Source organism: Nicotiana tabacum, chromosome 3 (genome assembly GCF_000715075.1).
Source record: "Nicotiana tabacum cultivar K326 chromosome 3, ASM71507v2, whole genome shotgun sequence".
Classification (NCBI taxonomy): domain Eukaryota; kingdom Viridiplantae; phylum Streptophyta; class Magnoliopsida; order Solanales; family Solanaceae; genus Nicotiana; species Nicotiana tabacum.
Window position 1 is genome coordinate 133,520,379 of NC_134082.1, and position 17,681 is coordinate 133,538,059.

At 41.4% G+C, this 17,681-nt stretch overlaps 1 long non-coding RNA gene across 1 annotated transcript in view; it reads right to left on the reverse strand.

Annotated features, from left to right (window-relative positions):
• Window positions 1-9,369: 9,369 nt before the first annotated feature.
• LOC142179505 (uncharacterized) overlaps window positions 9,370-17,681 on the reverse strand; it is a 38,747-nt gene continuing 30,435 nt past the window's right edge. Inside the window, exon 3 of the long non-coding RNA XR_012707849.1 lies at window positions 9,370-10,068. This is a non-coding gene — a long non-coding RNA (uncharacterized LOC142179505). The remainder of the gene's footprint in view (window positions 10,069-17,681) is intronic.

Here is a 17,681-nt window from a genome sequence, read left to right on the forward strand (position 1 = left end):
GGTTAGAAAGTGTTTTCCAAGACCTACCATCTATTGGTGTGGCCTTCAGCAATTTATCTACCCAACCACGAAAATTGGGAATATTTTCCACCACTCCCATGGTTGCTAAAAAAAGGAGCAAAAATTAGAGAAGTTGATAAACTTGAAGGAAAAAGGTACGAGATGGATAAAAGACTTACGTGCAAACTTTCACTTCTTAGGGAAGGGAACGTTATTCTCACCCACTAAACCAACAGTGGGGGCAGCAACAAATCGGGCATACCAGCCACAGTCTTTGTCATCTTCAGGACTCACTAAAACCCTCTTACTCCTGGCCACTAGGGTAAAAACGCCATTACAGAAAAGTCTAGGGAAGTAAAGATGAATCAAGTGAGGGAAAGTAAAGGAAACATCAGCCAAATTGGTTAAATGCCTCAAACAGGCAACAACCCTCCATATGATTGGGCCAATTTGACCTAAACAGACATTAAAGAAGCGGCAAAATTTAAGAATAACTTGGTCAATAGCTGGTTTGAACCCTAAAGTGAAAGGGTATGTATAAACAAAAGAGAACCCATTCAAGTAAGAAGTAATTCTCTGATTTGGATTAGGGATAATAATGAGAAAATCATTACTCCAATGGCAGTCTTTGCGAACTACATGATTCAAAACTTCTGTAATTTGATTGGGGTAAGCGTCTGCACGATCTAAGGCGGAAACCTGGTTTCTAAGAGATTCCCTATCATGGTAAAAAGATAATTCTGTAGGGACTATCTCCTCTAATAAAGGTTCACGTAATGGTTCAGAAGGTTCTTTATCCCTAGAAGAAGATCTGTGAGAAAGGGAACCTCTGGTTCTGGAAGAAGGACCAGAACTAGGAGAAGGTATAGACGAACCACCGCTGCGAGTTTACCTTCCCCTACGAAGTCTACCTTCCCTTCTATGTCTAATGGGGGAATTAGGGAAGGTATCAATAATGGGAACTCTCCTAGGGTTAGGATTTGGTGAAGACATGGCGAAGGAGAAGAATGTGAGAGATTAAGTGTTCAATAAGCTTTATGTGGTAAAAGACAAGGAGAGAAGTTATATTTATATTAGTACGCCACCGCCAAAGGTAAAAGTGCAGTGATGGAAGGACCATAATAATGATAACTGGCACTTCGTGAATAGTGGAGCCGTAAAAAGCCTTGAAAAGGGGTGCAAAACTGCAGAACTAATAAAAAACGACATGTGTACGGAGCATTAAATGGAAGCGACAATTGAAGCGTCAATTTTGTCATAGCATTAATGGTGACAAAAATTCTCTTTTAGTGAAATCCACTTCCCAAATATTCAACTGATGAATAAATAGAAAGTGGGGGGGGGGGCTATCTGTACTGGGAAAAATTGTATTTAAATATAAAAGTGACGTGTCGAATACGTGTCAAAACACGTAGACTGGTCAAATTGTCAAAGAATTACAACTAGACAAGAGGCACGAATTGCAACAGATACGAGCAAATGGCAGAGGAAGAGGCATGAGCAGGAATACAAATAACCCAGCACCCGTACCTATCTAAGTCATTTATGTTTGAGAATCAAAAGGAATGAATTTGACAATAGGAAAGAGTGCAGATACGGCATTTAATAGGCATTAAATGTGGAATACGTTAGAGAATTTGTATTAAATATAATGATTATGTAACGTAGCATTAAATGTCTTTAATTACTCATAATAGCCTCATTATGATTTGGGCAAAACGTATATCCCCAAGATATCTATAAAAGGGGGACATCTGATCAATTGTAAGGACATAAAATACTATTGATATAATCTTTGGTTTACTTGTTTCTCTCTTGATTACTCTCTTGTTACCTAAATTACTTCCTTTTATACACTCTTTTGATTATCAGTAACCCGTGTTCTTCTAAATTCTAGCTTTGACTAAAATTTCATTTTTTGGTTAAACATGTATATGCTACAGGTATAAAACTCCAAACTCTTAAGTGTGTCCATATTGTAACTAACTGCGGATTATTGATCGAATAATTCCTTTTGTTCCTTCTTAACTTTCTTTAAATGTAAGCTTTTACTTTTCCTGGTCTTTTTCTCCCTCTCGTGTGCATACTTAGCTTATCTTAGTGCCCACGCATATTGGAATTCCATACAACTCATATGATCTTGGATATCACTTTTGATTTTACTTCCCGTTCATTAGCCACAGTAAGTGCCACTTTCTTTTGGAGTGCATACAATTTTGTAGTGAGACTGTTGTGACAAGACCATTTCCTATTTAGGTCACTTGTGCTTAGGTTGAAGTCTTCTTTCTTATTTCCTCAACTAGTCTTTCGTTGTAGTACTTAGGGAAGACCCTCTGACTCTTGTAAAGCTGTGAGCTTATTACATCGTATACCCGATAGAATATCTGATGTTCATACTCACATACAATTATCCTTGGTTACTTATCTCCACGCTCATGTGCTCGTACGGTTGCTTCTGAACTGATATTTTGACTGTCTTCCCAGTGGCACTCTCTTTTATTCCCATAACAGTCATACGGTACCTTTAACTATCCCAACTCCTATTTGAATATATCTCAAGTATTATAATGAAATCATTGTAAGGCCGAATTCTCCATGTTGGGGTTTACTATATTTATCTTGCATGATCTGCTGATTTGTCTGTAACCTCTTGTCTAGTCATGGATAGGCTATTCCTAAATCAACTACTAACTACTCATCGGCACATTCTCATATCCATGTCCCACGTAATCTTTCTTGGGTTATTTCCTTGTCTTAACTTATCTCACGTACTGGCTCCTTATCTATCAATAACATCCTGGGTAGGAACCTTTACTTTCTTTTCTTGACATCGTGCTTGCATAACGTTCTGGAATCATAGCATATTTGTAACATTTGGATAAGTGCAATCTCATCCTCTTTTTCATTTTATCGCATTCTTCCTTTACCATTCCATAATTACTAGAACCACTTAATTCTAACTTAATGCCACATAACTCCATATTCCCCCTTTAGGGAAGTACTAATATTCAGCCCTACGATGATCTACCTATAGATGTTTTACCTTTTCATCATTGGCGTCTTCTCACATTATCGATGAACCTTAATCCCCTTGAGGTAATCCTTCTGTACCAAGGGTAACGAAATTCCTTACTCGTGTCACATTGCATCATGCTAATCGGCTTTAACAATGTGTTGAACAAACATTTAGAGAAATCACACTCCCCATTCTGGTCGATGGCGTCACTTTAGCAACCACATTCCACATCATGGACTAGGACACAACGTGCAACGCCATAATAGGACGACCATGGATACACACTATGAAGTCCATCCCCTCCAGCTTATACCAGGTCATCACATTTCCAACTTTGTGGGGAATATTCAGCATATGAGGAGAACAACGCATATCTCGGGAATGTTGCTGCATCGCCCCGGATTGTACGACCACTCAACAAATAAAGGGCAAAGCAAAAGAGGCATAACAATTAACAAGGCCGAGGTCAAGATGCAAAGAGAGAGAAGGCATCATCAGAGACTCTGATAGAGTAAAAGCCACGAAATCGACCGTAAAAGACCTCAACCCCGTCCAACTAAACAGCATTGACCACAACAAGAAAGCTTATATCGGCTACAAACTTCAAGAACCAGGTAAATTCTGTCAATTCTTAACTATTAACGCGGATTTGTTTGCTTTTAGCCATGCAGATATGCCTAGTATCCCGAAGGAAATCGTTACACATAAATCAAACGTCGACCCATTCCACCCCCGGGTGAGGCAGATTAGGCGTAAGTTCAAATTCGCGATAAATGAGGCAGTACGCCAGGAAGTCAAAAATTTATTGGAAAATGGCTCCATCAGAGAGTCAAAATACCCGCAATAGATCGCCAATGTGGTCATGATGAAAAGGAAAAAATGGGAAGCGGAGAATATGTCTAGACTTTATAGAATTAAATAAATCATGCCCCAAAGATTCATTCCCATTACCTCATATCGATCAACTCATCGACGCGACAGTCGGGCAAGAACTGCTGAGTTTCTTGGACGCCTACTCAGGCTACAATCAGATCCTCATGGAAGAAGAGGATCAGGAAAAAATCTCTTTCATCATCCATCGAGGAACATACTACTACAGAGTCATGCCTTTCAGACTAAAGAATGCAGCGGTGACATACCAAAGGTTGGTAACAAACATGTTCAAGGTCCAACTCGGCAAGACGATGGAAGTATAAATAGATGACATGCTGGTCAAGTCCAAAAGAAAAGAAGATCACATCGACCACTTGAAAGAAACCTTCAACATACTTAGCCAATACAGAATGAAACTAAACCCCGAAAAGTGTGCATTCAGTGTGTCCTCAAGAAAATTCTTGGGTTTCCTAGTGTCACAACGAGGCGTCGAGGTCAACCCCAACCAGATCAAAGCTATTGAAGGGATATAGAGCACCTAACCACAAAATAATAGGTTTAAAGGCTGACTGGCCACATCGCTGCCCTTTCAAGGTTCATCTCACGATCATCTGATAGGTGCCAAAAATTCTTTGGCGTACTCAAAAAGGATAACGAGCTCCAATAGACCTTCGAGTTCTCCCAAGCCCTGAAGGAGTTAAAGGCCTACCTGTCATTGCCACCACTTCTTTCAAAACCAGAACCTGGGGAGTGCCTCCTCGTCTACCTCGCTGTGTCCAAAGAAGTTGTGAGTGCAGTCCTAGTCCGAGAAAATAAAGGTACACAATCTCCCATCTATTACATTAGCAAAACATTAGTCGACACCGAGATGAGGTATCCCCACCTCGAAAAATTGCCTGGCCTTGTTCGTAGCTTCACGAAAGCTTAGACCCTACTTGCAGTGCCACCCCATCTCAGTAGTCAGGACTTTTCCCTTGAGAAGTATTTTGCATAACCCAAGCTATCGGGCAGGTTAGCCAAATGGGCCATAGAATTAAGCGACATGATATCACATATCAACTGCGAACGGTGATAAAATCACAAGTCCTTGCCGACTTCGTCGCTGACTTTAACGCAAAAATAATGCCTGAAGTCAAAAAAGAAGCCACCTATGCTTCTTCCCAAACACAAGATCTATGGATTTTTTACACTGATGACGCTTCTAACGCATCAGGGTCCGGACAGGGACTCGTACTCGAAGTCCTAACAGGCAAAGTGATTCGCCAGTCCATAAGGTGCCCGAACATGACTAACAATGAGGCCGAGTATGAGGCCGTGATTGCAGGATTAAGGCTAGCACTCAAGTACGGGGCGAGATGGGTCAGACTATGCTGCGACTCTCAACTCATCATCAACCAAGTCACAGGGACTTTCCAGATCAAAGAGCAAATGTTACAAAAAGAGCAGGCCGAGATCTATAAACTGCCGCCCGAGTTTGATGAATGTCAGCTCGACGAAATTCCTTGAGCACAAAACAATGAAGCAGACAACCTCACCAAATTAGCAGCAGCCACCAAAAACATAATTAGAGAAAGAGACGTGGTTACCCTCCTTTACTCATCGATAGATCAAATTGAGGTAAGGACCATAAATCTAACTTGGGACTGGCGCAACCATAATGTTACATACTTGCATGATGGCGTACTCCCAGATGATAGAAAAGAAGCAAAAAAGCTTCGGATGCAAGGAGCCAGGTACAACATCATTCAAAATGACCTATACAAAAGGACGTATGGTGGCCCCCTGAAAAAATGCTTAGGCCCGAATCAGACGCGGCATGTCCTTGGAGAAGTCCACGAAGGCCACTGCGAAGCTCATTCTGGCAATTGAGCTCTGATCAGATGTTTGATATAGGCAGGTTACTACTGGCACACCATGAAAAAAAGGTCGCAGACTTCGTGAAAAAATGCGAGCAATGCCAAAAATATGCCTAAATGATCCACCAAGCGGGCGAGCACCTCCACTCAGTCACTTCCCCTTGGCCGTTCATCAAATGGGTAATGGACACCATCGGCCCACTCCCCACGGGGCAAGGTAACATACGATTTCTTTTGATTTTAACTGACTATTTTTCTAAATGGATAGAAGAAAGAGAATTCACCTAAATACATGAACATGAAGTGATCGCCTTCACATGGAAAAACATTGTATGCCGCTTTGGCCTCCCTAAAGAGATCAGTTACGAAAACGGACCTCAATTTAGAGGAAAAAAGATAGCCGAATTTTTTAAGAAGTGGCATATCAAAAGAATACTCTCAACACCGTATCACCCCGTGGGCAACGGGCAAGCAAAATCCTCCAAAATTGATACTGGACATCATGAAGAAAAAGCTAGAGGACGCCAAAGGACTATGGCCAGAGTTAATACAAAAGTATTTTGGGCCTATCGAGCAATGCCGATGACGAGCATGGGAGAGACGCCTTACTTATTAGGCTATGGGACTGATGCAGTAATACCATTCGAAGTCGGAGAGCCCATTTTGAGATATTCCCACGAGAGCGGGCCGAGGAACGACGAAAGCAGAAGCCAAGAGCTCGACGAAGCCGAATAATGGAGAGATATGGCCTACATAAGGATGATCGCCCAAAACCAATAGGAAGAACACTATTATAACAAAAAGGCAAAGGTCAGACCACTAAAAGTCGGGGACTACGTGCTCAAAGCTAAAACATAAGCAAGCAAAGACCCGCGGGAAGGTAGTTTGGGAATAAATTGGGACGACCCATACAAAATCACGGCAACAGAAAACAAAGGGCCATTCCAACTAGAAATAATGGAAGGAAAATTACTACCAAACAACTGGAATATCACCCACCTCAAGTACTTCAATTTTTAAGAAAGAGCATTCTTCAAGTTCTACTATTTTTCCCTTACTTAAGTTTTGTCCCAATTGGTTTTTCTCGAGGAGGTTTTAATGAGGCGACAAGAGGGATGCTTCAAGTTGAAGTGCAAATGGACGGAGGCATAGGATGGCTAGTTCATTGCCCAACCTCTCAATACTTCTCCAGGTCGACCAATGAAAGGACTAAATAGATTGGGACTAGAATTCCATCCTGGAAAATATGTAAATTTCTCCAATGTATATGAATATAAGCACAAATGCATGAAGTTCGCCCATATTTTCACCCAACACAGCCAAAGCAACGTTGCCTCAATACCTACTCGGCCCTGGCTGTAATTAAGTAAAAGTTACATTTGACCTGATTCAAATTAACTAAGTACGAGTTACATTCGACCTCGTTCGAATTAACTTCGAATTAACACCCACTCCGCCCCCTGCCATAACTAAACAAAAGTTATATTCGACCTCGTTCGAATTAACTAAATAAAAGTTACATTCGACCTCGCTCGAATTAACTAAGTATGAGTTACATTCGACCTCATTTGAATTAACACCCACTCAGTCCCTGGCCATAACTAAATAAAAGTAACATTCAACCTCATTCGAATTAACTAAATAAAGGTTGCATTCGACCTCGCTTGAATTAACTAAGTATGGGTTACATTCGACCTCGCTCGAATTAACTAAGTACGGGTTACATTCAACCTCATTCGAATTAACACTCATTCAGTCCTGGCCATAACTAAACTAAAGTTACATTCGACCTCACTCGAATTAACGAAAAAAGTTACATTCGACCTCGTTCGAACTAATACCCACTCGGCCCCCGACCATAATTAAGTAAAAGTTGCATTCGACCTCGTTCGAATTAACTAAGTATGGGTTACAGTCGACTTCGTTCAAATTAACACCTATTCGGTCCCCCGCCATAATTAAATAAAAACTACATTCGACCTCATTCGAATTAATTAAGTATATATTACATTCGATCTCGTTCGAATTAACACCTACTAGACCTCGGCCATGATCAAAACTGAGTTCTGTTTTGACCTTGTTCAACACACATGAGCCAAGTTTTTACGACTATAACGACCAAACGGCAAAACAAAAGAAAAAGGCATACAAGACCAAATAGAAGGAAAAGAATCAGGTACGAGCAACGAAATGGCATTTCATACTTAAAATACTTCCTTTACAAAGGCTGTAACATATGCCCATAAAAATATGTACATGTTTACAAGCAAAAAAAAAGAAAAACAACTACTCGCCGCCTAACTCATCAACGCCATCTCCACCCATCTTTCCGACATCGCCATCGGGATACTCATCCTCATACCAGGTGTCATGTTCAATCCAATCCACACTCGCATCCTCAACGTCATCACTAGCCTCTGGTGAAGCGGAGTCATAGCCACAAGCAACCCGACCTGTATGTGCCTTAGCACGAGCATCCTCGAAGTCGGCCTCAGAAAATTTCTCCGCCATTATAAAATCTCTAAATATATCTAGTTGGGCCTCGGCATGGATCCACTTCTCAAACAAATCTTGCGGAATATTAGGAAAAGCGGATGTGCGAGAAGAGGATGGTTGAGCCAATAATTGTGCCTTCTCAGCCTCGAGAATGACAACTTGGTCACCAAGGCTTGAAACCTTTTTCTCCAACTCCCCTATCCGCTCATCAAGCCACTCCTCTCTGAGCCTGGACATCTCCAAATCACTTTCCCGCTCAAAACGAAGAACACAGATTATGGCCTCCAAAGCCTCCACTTTCCTCGAAGCCTCCAACCGAGCCAATTTAGTCCTCCCTAAATCCGTTGTCTTCTCAGCTACCTCGCCACTTAATCGGCTCCAACCCTGCACCACTATTTAATGGGGAGGAGTGGTTGATGCAACTTTTACCCGAAAGGTCGGGATCGATTTCCATATAGAGTTAATATTGGTTTGGAGTTGGGTTTCTATCTAATCTAGCTATGCGTGTTGTTTTTAATTGCACTTCTAACCATATTTGGATGTGTTACTAATCTATGAATACTATTGATTGGTGAAAATAAACTAAGTACAATGTTTTTGTAAAAAAATTCTCAATTGATAAAAAGCACTAGGGAAGTGAGTTACACCTAGGCGAGTATCTAATGGGATTTAAAATTTAGGACACGCTTGTTATATTTGGGGTCGTGTTATAACCTTTACACATAGTTACTCACTCTATACCTCTCGGTAGTTTGAGTGACTTTGCCCTAATTGGCTTTCTCAAGCCTAATTGGGTGTTCAAATAATGCAAGTAAAATTGGCTAAAGTCGGGTATTACTATCTCTAGGTTTAACCATTTAATTGGGGATATCAATCTCTTGAATGCACCCCAATTCCTTATTAGCCTAATTTTTCTAGACTTAGTCCCTCTTTCAGAAGAAGAGTCTAGGTCATAAAGGCACGAATTAGTGTTTGCAACCACCAATTCTACAATTAAAGCATGAATCAAGCTAAATATCACTAACCCATAAACAATTAAGCCCTAAAATTGAATACCCATTAAATACCCACAGTAGGGTTGGGTCACAACCCTAGCTAATGGGTTTAACTACTCATAATCAAGGTAGAAATCAAAGATGAAGCTGAATTATAAGCCATAAGAGTTGATTACAAGAATAAAATCTAAGAATATAAGCTAAAGCTACTCTAAAATTACTCAAAGTGGTAAAGTACGACTGTTCATGATCTTCCTAATACAAAAGATGACCTAAAAATGTAAAAAAGATCTATTTATACACAGCTGAAATTACTGGACAAATATACCCCTACGGAGGTTCCACTGTCAGTGCAATATTGAGCGCGTCAGCGCTTGGACTTCCGCGACCGTAAAAAAGCAGACACAGACCACGTTTCTTCTCTTTTGTGCTTGGTCTGGACTTGATTTCGCTGGGAGCATAAAAGTTGTCACCTCATCATTAGCATCAACCACGGCTGCGCAATTTGGACGCGGAATGCACTCCTCAGTTAGGCTCACTTTGCAGGGTCTCTGAATCTCGATCGATGCTCTCAGCGGAATTTGCAATACGGCCACGTCAGGTATTTCGCTACCGCGCTATTTCATCGTTGTTAGCGGTCTCTGTTTGCATCCAAAACACCTTCTCTGAATCTCAATTCCACGGACCGGGTAATTGTGGCTGCCTCAACGGTGGACCTTCCGCTGCCGCTCTTTTCCTTTGCGGTCAGTGCTTTTATCTCAGCTTTGAACTTGTGTAGATTTAACTCCCTCATGAGTTGGTTATGGCTTTCTTGCCTCATTTTTACCAAACCCTGCAAACAAGCACAATAATTCAGTTTTCAGGAATACTTTTATAAATTTTTTATCCAAAACCTAAGCAAAGGAGAGCATAAGATAGGCTAGAATCCATAGTTATCAACTCCCCCAAACTTAAGATTTTGATTGTCCTCAAGCAAAAAAAATAATTCCCACCTCCTCAAGAAAAAAGAAAGGAAAATTTCAGTTGTTCTAAAGTAACTTTATCAAGCATCAATTGGGACTAACAATTACCCTCAACACAAATGTATTATAAACAACATACAAACTTTTTAGCACCATGGCTCTAGTGCGACACAAGAGCATCAAGTGTTGGCTTAACTTATCAAGGAAGCTCGCTCTACTACGTAGGTCGTTGAGGAACCCAAACTCTTTCTCCTTCACTCTCCATAAGAAAATCTCACTTCAGATTATAGCACTTAGAACAAGGATTGTGGAAGAGTACACTCATCTCTCTCAAAGGAAGATCACAAATCCGGCTCTAAGTACCATAAGCTTGCCCCTTATGTGAATCACCACTAATGTAAGCTCACTCAACTCAAAATCATAGAGGGTTTTTGCGGGAATGTAATGAAGGCTTTTGGCTCAAGGTAGGGTATATCGGTCTATGAAGGTTTCATCTTTCCTTAAGCACTTCATTTTCTCATTTCGACTCACACTTTTTTGACTCATTGAGTCATTTCCTTCTTCCTTAGGGGACTAGAGAGATACACTGTTACTCTTTCTTGTTCATGACAATCATTTTTCTCCTTTCTAATAATTCCAAGCCTTTCATCAATGCTTTTATTGAATCCCTTCATTTTTCTATATTATTCACTTTCTTTTTGACTTTTTGGCTTTGCTTTCTTTTTCTTTTGCCTTCACTTTTCCTCATTTTGTACCTTTTATCACTTTTGCATTCCTCGTCTCTCCCCCTCCCCCCAAACTTATGCTTTGCCAATTGTGCTAAGGAAAGATCGGATGCCAAGAGATGGTCATTTTAGAACGGATAAAGGCTTGTATCATGGTTATTGAAAGAACAAGGGCTTCGACTCAATGAGGTTGACTAGGGATATCATATTTGGTGGGTTATGGATGCTTTCAAGTTTCAATTTGGATCAAGGAGAGCCTATACTCATTTCTCAAGTCGAGCTACACTTAGAATTTTGCCTAGACAAACATTCAGGGCAAGTTCTAGACTTATTGGCACGGGACTTGGACTTGTAAATCAATACCCCACCTCACAAGCTGTTAGATTGCTAAAGAGAATAGAGTCGAGGGACCACAACCACCCTAGATAAGGTTGAGCAAGACAAATAGCTCCAGAGAACCATTCGATGATTGTTTAGCCAACACAAGAGTCTAAAGGTCAAAACTAGCACCATTCTTTGCAAATCAATTTGTTTCTAACCATAAGGTCAAAGGTAAATATGCTAGGCCCAAGTGAAGCTTTGCCTGAGATACTTTTATTCATTACTACTATTTACACAAAAACTTAAAGAAAACAGACTCAAACCCTTAAAAAGGTTTTCATGTCATCCATCATCGGGAAGAGCCACCCGGTTCACACAAATTCCACCTTTGGAAAGAACCATGGCATTAAGAAAACCAAAGGCTTATTGATCACGAAAACTTGTAAAAGTAAGAAGCTACAAATTGAAAAAAAGAAACTACTATCTGAAATAAGAAGCTATGCTATTAAAGAAAATTGAAAAAGAAGTTATAAAGTAAAATACGGAGAGTAAACTGAATATGTACAATAGGGGATTGAGACGAATATACATAAAAGGGGAATAAATATATACATGGAAAGGTAACTTTATATACATACCAAAAGTACAAAAATAAAGTACGATAAGTAAAAAAAATAAAGAAAAGAAATAGTATCAAAGTTATTACAAACCAATATCCAAATCATCATCAACATCAAAATAGGGCTACCCCCCCCCCAAATAAAAAGTAGCATTGTCCTCAATGCTATCAACAAAAATAGAATAGGGGAAAGGTAGAGAGTAAATAGAAACTCCCTATGATGCCTCTGCCTACATGGGATCACTAGCTGGGTCCTGTGGCTGGCCTGAGACACCTCCCTCTGGGTCCTCCAGCTCAATCTCCAAATCCTCAGTCTGGGGGATCACCCCTCTCCTCATGGGCTCTCTATTAGCCTTGTGCTCTGGTTCCTGTGCTACCTAAGCTACTGGAACTGGCTCCTCCAATAGTAGGTCCAATGGGATGTCTCCAACTGATCTAATCTTTTCAACCACATTCCTCAGCATCTTTACTGACTTCTTCGAGGCCCGAGTCTTCTTCATTTTCTTCGTGTGTTTGCTCAGGTCCATGATTGCTTTCCCCATGTTTCCAAAGTGTCCATGATCAACTTCAGGTTGTCCAAGAGCTTCTTCTGGTTCTCCAAAAGCTTCTTTAGTGATTCCTCCACTGAAGCAGGAACCTGAGGCTGTGCCGGAGCTGACTGAGCTGCCACTGTGCTGGATAGGACAAACAACTTTAATGTAGCTGCCTGCATCCAATTGTTGATGCTGGAGAGAGAGTCTGATTAACCCTCAGTGTAGTTAGAGGGTATGCTGATGAAGAAGGCACCGAATAAGGCATAGAAGTAGATGGTCCGAAGGGAGGATGTGGCAGGGCAGTGAAAGGCTCGGAACCAGTGGCCACCACCCCTGGCTCTTTAGACTGGCCAGTGGAAGTGGAGGCTTTGCCCTTGGGCTTGGGGTTGTCCGAACCCTGAAGGCTGTACTAGGAGAATGGCCTCTTTGGTTTCACCTTAGTATCAAAGTCTCTTCCTTCCACTTCTTGATCCTCTAGGTACATCATAAGGAAGTTCAGGAAAGGGTATGAGCTATCATCTTATCCAACCACTCTGGTGATCACCCTGGCCATAATATTCCTGACATTGATCGGGTACCCTTCCATGATATCCCCCATAATAATAGCTCGAGATACCGGCATATCACTATCATGCGTAGTGGGGTCTAACCGGCTACAAACAAAAGTTTCCCAGCCCTTCACCTCGAAGCTCAAAGTGTTCCTATATATCGGGACCCCAGGTGTCAGCCAAACTAGAGTAGTCCCCGGAAGAGCAATCATTGATGCAAGCCACGGGCGGGCTAACTCATCCATGGCCACCTTTCCCAGATACAGGGACTCATCCTCATCATTGAATCCAGCATAATCATTTAAGTTCTTTCCATCAAACTTAATCTTCTTGTTCCGAACTTTGGTAAAAAATGTGCCCTTTTTTATGTGGGCAACATTAGTGTAAAATTCCTTGACCAAGTGTTCATTAGCATCTGGTAAGTTGCTGGTGAAGAACTTCCACCCCACTCTCTCATTGAAGTGCCTCTTGACATTCGGGTTGTGAGGTAGCAATTCTCGCTCAATAAAACCCTTTCATGTGTAAGTGACCTTTGAGGCCACCACTCCTGAAACTTGCGGTAGGCTTTCTCACTAACAAAATGTTCTTGCCATACCACGGGGTTCCTTGATCTTGCCAATCCTCCTGTCTGGGTGTCACCACCCCTCCCGTCATCAGGGATCTCAGCATCTACATCAATAGTGTTTGCTGGTGAGGCCAAAGGTATAGCTGGAGGAGAGGCTGATGCTGAAGACTCACTACTTTTCTCTGAGCCATTAGACGACTCAGAAGAAGCAGGAGAAGTAGGGGGTGTAGGCTCGTCTTTCAATTGGAATTTCCCTTGGAAGTCTGCAGGAATATGGGTTGGCACTGAGTCTCCTTCCGAAGCTTCCCGGGAAGGGACATATTCACTACCCTCAAAATGGGATGAGACTCTATCCGCAACTTTGATGGTTTTCTACAGCTTTCCTATAGGTATCTGGACCGCTAGTGGTAATTTGGTCCTTCCTTGTCCTCCTCTTCCCCTACCTCAGGAGGATTCAACTCTCCCTTTTTATGTATCACCGGCACCTCTAGATCGGACTATTGTCTGCAGAGAATAAGCCATGAAACAAAGTCAGAACAATGTATCAATCATATGGTTAAGCATTGCAGTTGAAGCTAAAACATTGCACATGGAAATAAAGCAATAGCAGAGGACATGCATATACTGCCTCTTAGAATCAGGATCTCCTGACCGCGGAAAAAGAGGCTTGGCCGCGTAAAGGCAACCGCGAAAAAAGCACCCCATCCGCAAAATGTTGAGAATCAGACTACTCAATCTCTGAATCTGAGGTACCACTGAGAGCGAAATTTTGGGCGCGACCGCGAAAACTGCACCGCTGTTTGTGGAAAAACGAATGTGGTCGCGAACCCAACTTGGCAATTCTCTAAACTTAACATCTGCGATCTGCGAAAAAAGAAGCTTGGCCACGTAAAGCAGGCCGCTGACAGCGGAATTTTCACCGTTGACCATGGAAGACAAACCATTTTTACTCAGGATTTTAGATGAACGTTGACCGCAAAATTATGGCCGCGGCCGCGGAATTCAAAATGAACGGGCACTCTAGGGTTTTCACTTAGCATACAAATTAAGCAATTAGGTGATGAAATGAATAACCCTACCCCTCATTAGGCATACACAACAAGTACCCACATGAATTTTTAACTTCAATGCCTATATTATGGTGATTAATCAAACCCTAATTAAAAAAAAGTTACAACTAAGAGAAAAGAAAAGCCAAAAATACAAAAACGATTCTATGATTTGAACATACCAGTTATTTGAGGTGTGTTGGAAATTAACTTCTGATTAGTGCTATGCTATTGGGATCAGATTTGGGGCTGATGAACAGTAGGCTATTTCGTTTAAGAGTGAAAGGTGCAAAAAAGGTAAAAGCAGGGGCCCTCTATTTATACTAAAATCTTGAGGGCCCACACCAACCTACCTGGCGCGATCGCGATTTTTGCTGTTTTAAAGAGTTGCAAGATCAACACTACCACTGAGAGCAAAAAAGGGGCTACGGCCGCGGAACAAGGTCCTCTGACCGCGAAAATTCCACTGCAGATGTGGTTGAAACTTCAGAGAGGTCACATTTTGGAATTTTCAAGTTCGCGTCCGCTACATAATCCTGCCCCCACGAAAAACCTTCAGCTGATCACAGAATTTTGAGCACGGTCAACGGTCTAATAGCATACTTAGCCAAATTTTCTAGTATTAGTCCTGCACTCCATCAAATTTTCCTACATAAATCTCACAACCAGTTAGTCTAAAACAAATCCTACACTAAGATGAAAATCAAAAGGAAGAAAAAACACATGGATTGCCTCCCAAGAAGTGCCTTATTTAACGTCGCGGCACGACACATGTTACCATCATCATTTGAAGTTGATCAAGGCCACCACATGACTGTCATCAAATTTTCCCACTGTTTGACTCGGTGCACATTAACTCTAAAAATTCACCATTTTTATTCTTCAAATCAAGAGCACCAAATATAGTTACATGTACCACTTCAAAAGGGTCACTCTATTTTGACTTGAGCTTTCTCAGAAACTCGTAATCGAGAGTTGAATAAGAGAACCAAGTCATCCTCCTTGAATTCCTTGCTCCGGGCATATTTATCATGTAAGTACTCCATCTTGTCCTTATACAAGGACGAGCTGCAATAGGCACAAAACCTAAACTCATCAAGTTCATTCCCGGAGATTTGTTGCAACATCCCACTTAAGATTTAACTTCTTCAGCGCCCACATTACCTTGTGCTCTAACTCAACCAGAAGATAGCATGCTTTCCCAAATACCAATCGGTATGGAGACATACCAATTGGAGTCTTATAAGCAGTCCTATAAGCCCACAAAGCATCATCCAATTTCCTTGACCAATCAGTCCTATTTGCATTGACAATATTTGACAATATACTCTTTATCTCCCTGTTAGAGACCTCAACTTGTCCACTAGCCTGAGGATGATAAGGGATTGATACCTTGTGATTGACACCATACTTTGCAAGCAAAGTGTCAAATGCACTATTGCAGAAATGAGAACCCCCATCACTGATGATTGCCCGAGGAGTGCCAAACCGTGTAAAGATATTCTTCTTAAGAAACACCACCACACTCCGGGCTTCGTTGTTGGGCAAAGACACGGACTCAACCCATTTGGAAACATAATCAATAGCCACCAAAATATAAGTGTTTCCACATGAACTCACAAAAGGCCCCATGAAGTCTATGCCCCACACGTCAAAAATGACAACCTTAAGAATAGTTGTGAGAGGCATTTCATCCTTCTTGGAAATTCCACCCGCTCTCTGACACTCATCACATCTCTTGACAAGCTCACCAGCATCTTTATACAGATTAGGCCAATAAAAACTACAACTAAGAACCTTTGAAGCAGTTCCCGCCCCACCATGATGACCGCGTAGGGAGAGAAATGGCAAGCATAAAAAATACTCATTTGCTCCTCTTCCAGAACACATCTCCGGATCACACCATCATTACAAATCTTGAAAAAGCTCATCCCAGTAATAATCCAAGCATCCCGTTTAAGCTTATTCCTTTGGTTAGAAGAGAGCTCACTCGGAACAATGGCGATCACAAGAAAATTGGCCACATCGGTGAACCAAGGCATACTATTCAAAGACACTAAGAGGAGTTATTCATCAGGGAATGCATCATTAATTTCGAGACCATCTTTGGGTCTCCCCTCCTCTTCCAAGTGGGACAAGTGGTCCGCTACTTGATTTTCACTTCCTTTCCAATCAACAATCTCTAGGTCAAATTCTTGAAGCAACAAAACCCATCTCATCAATCTAGCTTTAGAGTCCTTTTTGGTCATCAAGTAACGGAGTGTCGCGTGATTAGTATGAATAATCACTTTGGCACCCATGAGATAAGGCCTAAACTTTTCCATTGCAAACACAATTACTAACAACTCTTTCTTCGTCACTGTATAATTAACCTGGGTATCATTCATAGTTTTGCTTGCATAGTACACCGGATGAAACATCTTTTTCACCCTTTGCCCCAAGACCGCTCCTACCGCAACATCACTAGCATCACACATGAGCTCAAATGGCAATATCCAATTAGGTGCGGTGATGATGGGAGTGGTAGTCAATCTATACTTGAGAAGCTCAAAAGTTGTCATGCACTCATCATTAAACAAAAACTTTGTATTCTTTTCCAATAATTTGCATAAAGGATTCACCACCTTGGAGAAGTCCTTGATGAACCTTTGGTAGAACCCAGCATGCCCAAGAAAGCTCCTCACTCCTTTAACGGAAGTAGGAGGATGGAGTTTTGAAATCACTTCAATCTTCGCTTTGTCCACTTTGATACCGTTCTTTGAGATCTTATGGCCGAGAACAATGCCCTCATCAACCATAAAGTGGCACTTTTCCCAATTAAGCACTAGATTTGTCTCTTCACATCGAGCCAACACTTTGTTAAGATTACCCAAATATTTTTCAAAAGAGTCACCCAAAACACTAAAATCATCTATGAACACTTCCAAAAAATCTTCCACCATGTCCGTAAATATAGCCATCATACACCGCTGAAAGGTAGCCGGTGCATTGGACAAACCAAATGGCATCCGTGAAAATGTAAAGGTGCCATACGGATATGTGAAGGTGGTTTTCTCCTGGTCCTTTGGTGCAATCATAATCTGGTTGTAGCCTGAGTACCCATCCAAAAAGCAATAGTAGGAA